This window comes from Protopterus annectens, chromosome 4.part0 (assembly GCF_019279795.1).
Source record: "Protopterus annectens isolate FY-2018-M chromosome 4.part0, PAN1.0, whole genome shotgun sequence".
In the NCBI taxonomy this organism is placed as follows: Eukaryota; Metazoa; Chordata; order Ceratodontiformes; family Protopteridae; genus Protopterus; species Protopterus annectens.
The window spans coordinates 1979843762-1979853023 of NC_056733.1; the positions used below are offsets into that span (position 1 = coordinate 1979843762).

The following is a 9262-nucleotide window of genomic DNA, read 5'->3' on the forward strand; positions in this document are numbered from 1 at the left end:
AGGGTGAAACCTGGATTTAAGGATATTTGTTGTCTCCCCCAAAAGATTTCTCTTCTGATAAACCCCAGCACTGGGACATGAAAAGGTGAAGGGTGTTGATACTGGGACCAAAGAGGTTTCAGATGCCACTGTATGTTTCTCATGTGGAGTCTTGCAAGGGCTATTATGATAAAGAATAGTTGTGTAAAATCTTACCATAATGATAGGTGTCCTTCCCTTCTCTGTTGCAGTATTCTTAACATGAGGGAGTTTTCCATTGTAGGCGACCTGACGTCAGCCAGTATATAAAAGTTTTTCACTACTGTATGGTGCGTGGTACATCATATGTAGACTGCTCTCATACATAGGCCATAAAAGTGATGTACGCAAGCACCAACCTCAGAACTGAATGCCCCAGGAGGAAAGCCAGCCTAAGGAGAGTAGGGTATGACCATCCAAGGTAAAGAACCAAACAACCAGGAGGAAGGAGGGAGGGATTGGAATACTGGAACAGAGAAGAGAAGGACATCTATTATGTAAGATTTTACACAACTACTCTATGTCCTTCTCTTCATCTGTTGCAGTATTCTTAACATGAGGGAGAGTACAAAAGCTCTTAAGGAGGGATTGGAGGAAGAAGCAGTTGAGCTCTTCAGAAAGCCATGGAGTACAGCTCTGGCAAAACCTGCCCTAGGCTTAGAAATGCCATCCAGTTTGTAATGTTTAGTGAAGGTATGCACAGAAGTCCATGTAGCCGCTTCGAGAATACAGCAAGGATCGAATCCCTTGAAGAAAGCACCTGCAAGCTAAAGCCCTAGTGGAATGGGCCTTTACAAAAGAAGCAAGGGTCTTACCCTGCTTCAAATAAGAGAATGAAATAGCCTTAAAAGTTCAAGTGGAAATAGTCTGCTTGGAAAGAGGCAATCCCAGAGCCCTGGGATGATAGGAGACAAAAAGCTGGTCTGATTTCCTGATAGATTTGTCCTTGTTTAAGTCTATGCACATCCACAGTGTGCAACACCTTCTCACTGGAATTTTGTGGAAAAGGAAAAAGTAGGTAAATGAATGGACTGGATGAGTGACAATTCAACGACTACTTTGGAGATAAAGGAAGGCTTGGTACAGAAGGACACCCTGTCCTTATGAAAAAAAACAAAAAGAAAGGAGAGGCCATTAGGGCCTGGAGCTCAAACACATCTGGCTAAAGTTATAACTAGGGAAGCAGGACTATTCGACCCCGGACAGTTCGACTCCAATGCATTTCTATACAATTTCATGTATGTATATATATATACATATATATATATATATATATATATATATATATATATATATATATATATATATATATATAGATATAGATATAGATATAGATATATATATATACACACACATATACATTTATATGTGTGTGTGTGTGTGTGTGTGTGTGTGTGTGATTTTTTAGTGGACAGTTCGACCCCAGACTATTTGACACCAAACATATTCTTTTAATATATGTATATATATATATATATATATATATATATATATATATATATACTTTTTATACTCCCAATTATTAATATTACGATATATAACTTTCAGTTCACGATAATTAATAAATTCCAGCTGCATTTGTATTGCTGTGAAGCATAATGTCTGTAAAAAAATATGTCTGGTCCCAACCTTCTATCAGTGTTATAAGCACTTACAGTATAAACTCAGCCCTGATTGCCTTTATTAAGATGTTTACTTTAAACTCTATTATTAAAATGAATTCTAACTATTATTATTTTAAGAGGTTTAAACTTATGCTACAGGATTTCAAAATTGTAATATACTTCACATTCCTACGGTTATTTCTCTCTCTTTCATCTAGTACACTGGTGCATTTAAAACTCCCTGTATTGACAAGACTTGAATGACAGCACTACATGTGTTGCAGCTTTCAAAGCCGTAAAACACTTGGCTGGCCTATACTAACACATCCTCTCAGTCTAACTGGTAGTGCATGGGATCAGGCAAAGCTCTATGCATTACAAAGAAATACGTCTCGGAGACATGACTTGGGGCCAATCAGCTCCACGGAACTCGGCACTTGAGACTTTTCTAGTCTACAAACTTTCCCCCTCTATTCACAGTGCATTGCTGGCCCCCCTTTCTTTCCAGATCTCTTGCAGTCAAGCACACAGGTGGAACACACTAAACTTATAGACTCATAAATCCCACAAGCCTTCTCCTTACTGAGGCTGGGAAAGGTGAGTGGGTATGTCACTGAACGCCTTGTACACCTGCTGTGCATCACTTAAGCTGAAATTCAAATTCAACTGCTCGATTACTACTTCAGGTAGCCTGGGACTTTAAGTGAATTTGTGGTGCCAAATGCAGCACCCAGGGGATGGTAAGTGCTTGGCAGTTTCAGAAATTACTATCTGTTGTCGTTTTGGTTGTATTTTTTTATTTTTTATTTGTCTTTTGAGGGTTTTAAACTGTGCTTACTATACTTTTACTGTTGTTTTTTTTGTTAAGTTTGCTTTTGTGTTTTTACTGAGTACTTCTTTCTTGTTTTAACTGTACCATATGTCTTTTATTTTAGTAACAGAACCACATTTAATTTGATGTGGCTGTTTGAGTCCAACCATCTGGGGTCGAATTGGTCGGGGGTGAATCATCTTGGGGCAAAACGGCGGGGTCAAAACATCCTGTACCCATAGCTAGGTGAATGTACATTTTTCCAGGAGTAGTGTTGCAGGGACGCTGATGAAGCTGGCATGAAAGGGGGGAGAGTCAGTTTTTTTAGTACAAAATTAAGATCCCAGGGAGGAGGGATAGGTTTCCTAGGAGGTCTAATGTGAAGGACGCCTTTAGGAAATTGTTCAGCATCAAGTCTGCTAGCTAGAGGTGGGGACAGATGCAGACAGGCAGAAATAGCCGACATATGGGCCTTCACCGAAGAGTAGGCCAAGCCCACATTGAGCAATTCCCAGAAGTAGGATAGAACCAAGGGGACTTCCACTGACAGTGGATCCTGGTTTCGTGAGAAACACCAAAGTGAAAATGTCTTCCAATTGGTTAGGTAAGATTTTCCGGTGTTGGGCTTCCTGGCCACCTGCAGGACCCTTAGCACATCCTCAGACAACAGGTGTCTGAAAGGAATTAAAACCATATCATCCACAGACTCAACTGGAGGGTAGATAAGTGGGGATGTATGAAAGTTCCTTTGTCTTGTGTGATAAAAAGTCCATCCTGTGAGGTAACTTGTGGTGACTGCCCTTGGCTAAATGCAGGAAAGGAGGGAAACAATGCTGTCTTGTCCAAAAGGGAGTCACCAACAAGATTTTTGGGTTGTCCTGCTGAATTTTGAACAGGACTTTTGGTATGATTGGAAGGGGAGGTAATACATACAGAAACATACTCTTCCAAGAGAACAAGAGGGTGTCCGTCTTCCAAACCAGAGGGTGTTGAACTCTTGGCACAAAATTGTGGAAGTTGTCTGATCGTGGGAGAGGCAAAGAGACCTACTTGAGCTATACCCCACTGGTGGACACAATGTCCAGAAACACATCCCTTTGAAGCATCCCTTTGTGGAACTGTGTTAGGGACCTGCTCAAGGTGTCTGCCACACAATTTTGGCTGGACAGAATGTACACTGCCTGAAGAGTCACCTGGTAATGGACTGCCAGCTCCCAAACCTTGAATGCCAGCCTGCATAGTAGGTAGGATTTGGTTCTTCCCTGCTTGTTCACATAACAAACAACTGTCATATTGTCTGTGAACTGATTTAAAGGTCCTGGGTGGAAGAGAGGATGAAAGGTCTGAATGGCTAGCAGCAGCACCCTCATCTCCCTTACACTGATGTGTTCCCTTTATTGAGAGGAGGATCATACGCCTTGTGCTTTCAAGTTTCTGGAAGCTACCCACCAGCTCATATCCAAGGCATCTGTGAGCAGTTCTTGGACTGGTGGTAGAGGATGCAAGAGTAGTCCTGGGTTGAGTGACACTTGTTAGATCCACCACTGTAGTTCCCTCTTCAGACAGTGGATGAGAGGAATTGGAACATCCAGAGGATGCGAATGCTGCATCCAAACTGGCATTAGGAAACACTGGAGTTTTCTCATGTAAAGTTTGGCCAGAGGTTAGGTAGCATTAGGATAGTGGATGCCCTGAATCCCAAAACCCTGAGGAACACTGAAATGTGGTGAAGAGGCAGAAGGTTTCTGAAGAAAGAAGTGAGGTCTTGCACCTTCTGAGGGGAAAGACAGATCCTCATGAGGTCTGTCTGTACCCTTAAGGAAGGTGTTGAGATGAGACAAGATCCAAAATGGGTCTCCAAGGACCATCCTTTCAGGGCACTAGGAACATTCTGAAACTTCCTGAATGGTACCTTGTCTCCATAGGTCTAGCCAGTACCTTTGGAAAGTAGGGTAGTTTTTCCTTTGGTGGTTGAGGGATGCCCTTAAAGGAAGGCAGAGAATCCCATACCAAAAAGTATCCTTTTTGAATGACAGAGAGAACCCATGAGTATGAGTTATGTTTTCACAGACTGGCAGAGACAGAAAGAGGTGCTTGGAAAGTGGAATGTAGGCAAGGTGGCTTGGACAGTTGGAACTAAGCTTGTCAGGAAAGGGCCGCTTCTGAGCCAGAGTTGCAGGAGCAGGCCTAGGCTGATCAGGTCTCCTACCATCTTTTTTTGTTTTAGGTGGATGACGGCAGGAGTGCCTATGTACAAAGGCAGTTTTTGCTGGGAAATTTCATTGAAATTTAGGCACAGGGAAAACAAAGATGTGTTTCAATACCTACAATTCCATTCTCTTTTTAGCAGCAATTTAAATAAATTTAAATAAATTAGCAGCTGCTGGGCCAAGCAATGCAGAGTTGTCCAAAGGGGCAATCACAAGTTTAGATTTAATGTCCTCTGGTAATGGCTGGAGGCTTAACACGGAGAATCTCCTTAAGACAGGGCCTCTGCAGAACCACAGCTGCATTTGATAGAGGGGCAGGCTACGTTTGAGGAGGCTCCAAGCAAGGATGCAGCCAAGGTTTTTTTCTCTGAGTCAGGCAAATCAGAAATGACATGAGAAAGTTAAGACAAAAGCTCCAGGACAAATTTGGTCATGTGTGTTTGGTAATTAATGGCTCTAAATGCCAAGGTGGCAGAAGTGTAGGCTTTCTTGCCCAGCCTTTCCAGGATCCTGCTGTCCTTATCTGAAGGAAGGAGATAGGTTGAAGGCAGTAGCCTGGATGGCTTGACTGAAGCCACTGAAATAACCAATGGGTCTGCTGGGGGACATTTAAATAGGAACTTGCAGTCCTCAGGGACCTTGTAAAATCAGCCTGGCTTCTTAGGGGCTGGAGGCTGGGCATCAGAGGCCTGGGAGACAGAGGCAAATGTGTCTAGAAAGGCAGGTAATACAGGACAAATAGCTGTAGGGCTGAATGAGTCCACCTGAAGAAGGTAACAGTATCTCTTTTGAACTTCAGATACCTGAGTGCTATCCTATTTGAAATGATCTCTCATTTTGACTATGGTCTCTCCAAAAGAGAGTTCTTTCATGGGTGTGTCAGTTCCATTGGAGTCCTCCTATGGGGAGGCATAGTCAAAAGGGGAGGGGATCTGTGAGGAATAGACCAGAGATTCCTCTTCTGAGGAATCATCTTCATCTGAAGAAACCTTTTCCCTAGCCCTTTTATGTGGAGAAGCTGTGCAGGGTTGGGCAGGGACTGAAACACCTGAAGGGAGCTTAAGGGCCCTAAGGGCCTTGAAAAGGCCTTGGATGAATTGTTCCCAATCACTGTGAGGGTCCTTTAGAGGGGACAAGCATTTAGACTTCTGCATCTTCTTTTGATGCAGGTCTGCCCTATGTAACATAGGAAGCCTGGATGTAGGCCTGTATTCAATAATATCTGAGTGAATTTCCTCCTGTACCAGGATCTGAGGTATCCCCTTGGGGCCTTCAGTTATCACGAGCCTTGGTTCCCCTGTACATCCGAGAAGGATGCCTGCTCAGCCTCTGAGGACGTGCCTGTGGTCGGATCCAAGGCGGTCTCAACATTGGGCTTGGCCTGTGAATTAGAACCAAGAACTGTATGCATCTCCAGGCTCTCATTTGCCTCAGGAGATATGTCTGTGGTAAGAGGCACAGCAGAGGCTTCAGGCCTCTGTGTTTTGGCCTTCTGCTTCGCGACCGACTTGACCTCGGTCCCTGAGGCTCCCTCCATCGTGCTTTTAGCTAGTAACTTTAAGTCTTGGTTTTCCATATAAATGGCTAAGGAGGAGGAGGACATAGAAAATCTCTTGGAAAATATGAAAAGGTGGCCTGAAAAACCTTAAAGAGTTTCCCTGGATCAGCTTGCTCCATTCATCATACTTTCTTTTTTTTTTTTTTTAAAACAAGTTTATTGTTTTAACATATAAGAGAAATATCATAACAATTTTATACAAATAATTAAAAATAGGTATTATTATAATATTCAACAAAACAACTAAAGTATTTACAAAGACATCCACTACAATCAGATCAATTAATTAAACTAAAATACTGTGCTATTGAAATTAGAATTTTTTTAACAAATTTTGTAAATTATCCCATACAATAAAATGTGATGTTTTTCTAGTTGTTCTCATTCTAATTGTGCTTATTTCCATATGACACATTATATTCATAACATTTTTAAATTCATTGAACGAAGGAGGTGTATCTGAAATCCAATTTCTAGTTATTATTTTCCTAGCCACTGCTAGGATAGACCATAACAAGGGAAGCTTAATCTTTTAACACATTGAGGTACAGGTGTGTTGAATAATATAAGAGACTTAGAAATAATGAAATTATCTGTAAAAGAGCCTGCAAAAATTCATTAATTGACTTCCAGTATTCTTTCAACTTCATACAGTCATAAAACATATGAGCCCAGTCAGCATTAATTTCTACATTACATCTCTTACATAGATTATCTTTATTATTAATTTTATTCATCATCAAAGGTGTATAAAAGATCTATGTAAAAATTTCCATGTATAAAGTCTCCAGACAATGGAAGATGTAGTTCTATAAGCAGATTCCAATATATATTGTTTATCTTGTTGAGTTGGTGGGTCCCCATTAATAGAGGTGAAATAATTCCAGTATGAATCTACATTGTAAAAAGTTTCTTGTCTGATAATTTTATGTATATATGAAAGTTTACCTTTATCAGAAACTTTATGCTGTAAATTTATTATCAAGTAATCAATCAGTTTTGGAATAGATTCTTTAACTGTTATAGACATTAGATCTATTCTATCAATGAGATGTTGTCTAAAGATCTGAACCTCTAACCAGCAAGTTTCTCTTAGATCAAATTCTTGTTTTAAGAAATCTAGATTTTTAACTTTATTATCAGATATCAGCTGATACCATTACTTTAGATTATTATCTATAGCTAAATGAGCTCCTTCAGAAGTAGATGACATAAGCATACCCTGAGTATAAATTATAGGGAATACAATAAAATTCCATTCCCTATACTTAGGGTGCATGAATATAAAGTTACGATAACTAATAATAATATTTAATGGGTAACAGACCATATGTTTAGGTGTAATGGGTGAAGTACAAAATTCCTTTAGCAACCACAACATGGAGTTATTTATAATCATATTTTTATGTGTTAAGGAGATTTTCATGAAGTGCATACTAATTAGCTCCCAATAATATTTCCATTTTGCGACATATGACCGATCTATTAATAAAGTAATAACTTTTATAATAGAAGAGATAATATATAAATTAAAGTCTGGAAAAGAAATACCCCTTGAGACCAGCTATTAGTATGTTTCTTTAATGCAATCCTAGGTCTATTAGGTGCCCATAAGAAATTTAACATTAGTGTATTCAGTTTCTTGATAGTTATTTTTGTAGGTGAAAGTATTATTGATTGTATTAAGTATAAAATCTTGGGGAATATTATCATTTTAATAATTGTAAGTCTCTCCTCCATAGTAAAAACATATTATTCCAGGTATTAAAAGATTTTGTATATTAAGAAAACAGGTATTATAGTTATTATATATAATAGATTTAATATCTTTAGATAGTATTATACCTAAATAAGTTATCTGACCTGAGTTGGGTACATATTTAGTAAAATCACTAATGAGAGTATTTTTTCGTATATATAGGTAGTATTTTAGTTTTTCTTCATTGAATATTAAACCAGAAATACTTTTAAAATTCATCATTTTATCAAATAAAGACTGCATAGAAGAATTAGATCCTGCTGATGTAATTAGAACATCATCTGCAAAAGTTGAATTTTTGATGTTGTATTTTCTTCTATTTCAAAACCCTCTATGTCAGTACTGTTTCTAATCAAATTAGCCCAAGGCTCCATTACTAAAGTGAATAATAGTGGAGAAAGTGGACATCCTTGCTTTGTACCTTTAAGAATGGGTATTTTTTGTGAAACATATGTTCCTACCTTAATATAAGCCAGCGTTCCTTTGTATAAATGCTCAATTAAATTTACAAATGCATCAGAGAAATTTGTGCACTTCAGTAAGGTAAACAGATAGTCCCAACTTACTGAATCAAATGCTGAACCTATATCAAGACTAATAAGTGTTAAATCTTTCTTTTTCCTATTTGCAAAATCAATTAATGTTAAAGTTCTTCTTATATTATCAAAAGTATTTCTATTTACAATGAAGCCCGTCTGATCTATGTCTATAATGCCGGGATAATTGTCTTCAATCTATCAGCAAAAATACTCATAAACATTTTATAATCAACATTAAGTAATGAGATGGGTCGATATGAAGAACATCTAGTTGGATCTTTATTAGGTTTTAAAATTGGTGAAATAAATGTATATTGCCAAGATGGGGGTTATTAACTCAGTTTGGGCCAGAATAAAAACCTTATGTATTAATGAATATGTAGTTTTAGAAAGGATTTTATATATCTCTGGTATAATACCATCATTACCCGGTGCTTTGTTTGATTTAAGCTTATTTATTTGTGTAATAACTTCTGTATATGAAATACTCTTGTCCAATAGTTTAATCTGTTGTTTATTAAGCTTTTTATTCATGTTTGTGGTTATAAACTCCTTTATTTTATCTTTAGGTTCCATGTTAATGTTGTTATGGTTAATCTTGTGAAAGTGATTTCTAAATTCATCCAGTATTTCTGGTATACTAGAAACATTCTTCTTTTCCTTAGAGAAAAGATTTCTTTGATATGGTTTTGTTTATTCAATCTTTTGTTTTATTTTTAAGTCTATGTAAGTATTTGGGGCTTATTGAATAAGACAAAACTTG

The 9262-nt window shown here is 38.2% G+C and overlaps 1 protein-coding gene across 3 annotated transcripts in view; it reads right to left on the reverse strand.

The window, feature by feature from the left end:
- RNF130 (ring finger protein 130) overlaps nucleotides 1-9262 on the reverse strand; it is a 2389441-nt gene that overhangs the window by 1968722 nt on the left and 411457 nt on the right. The gene's annotated exons all lie outside the window — the stretch shown is intronic.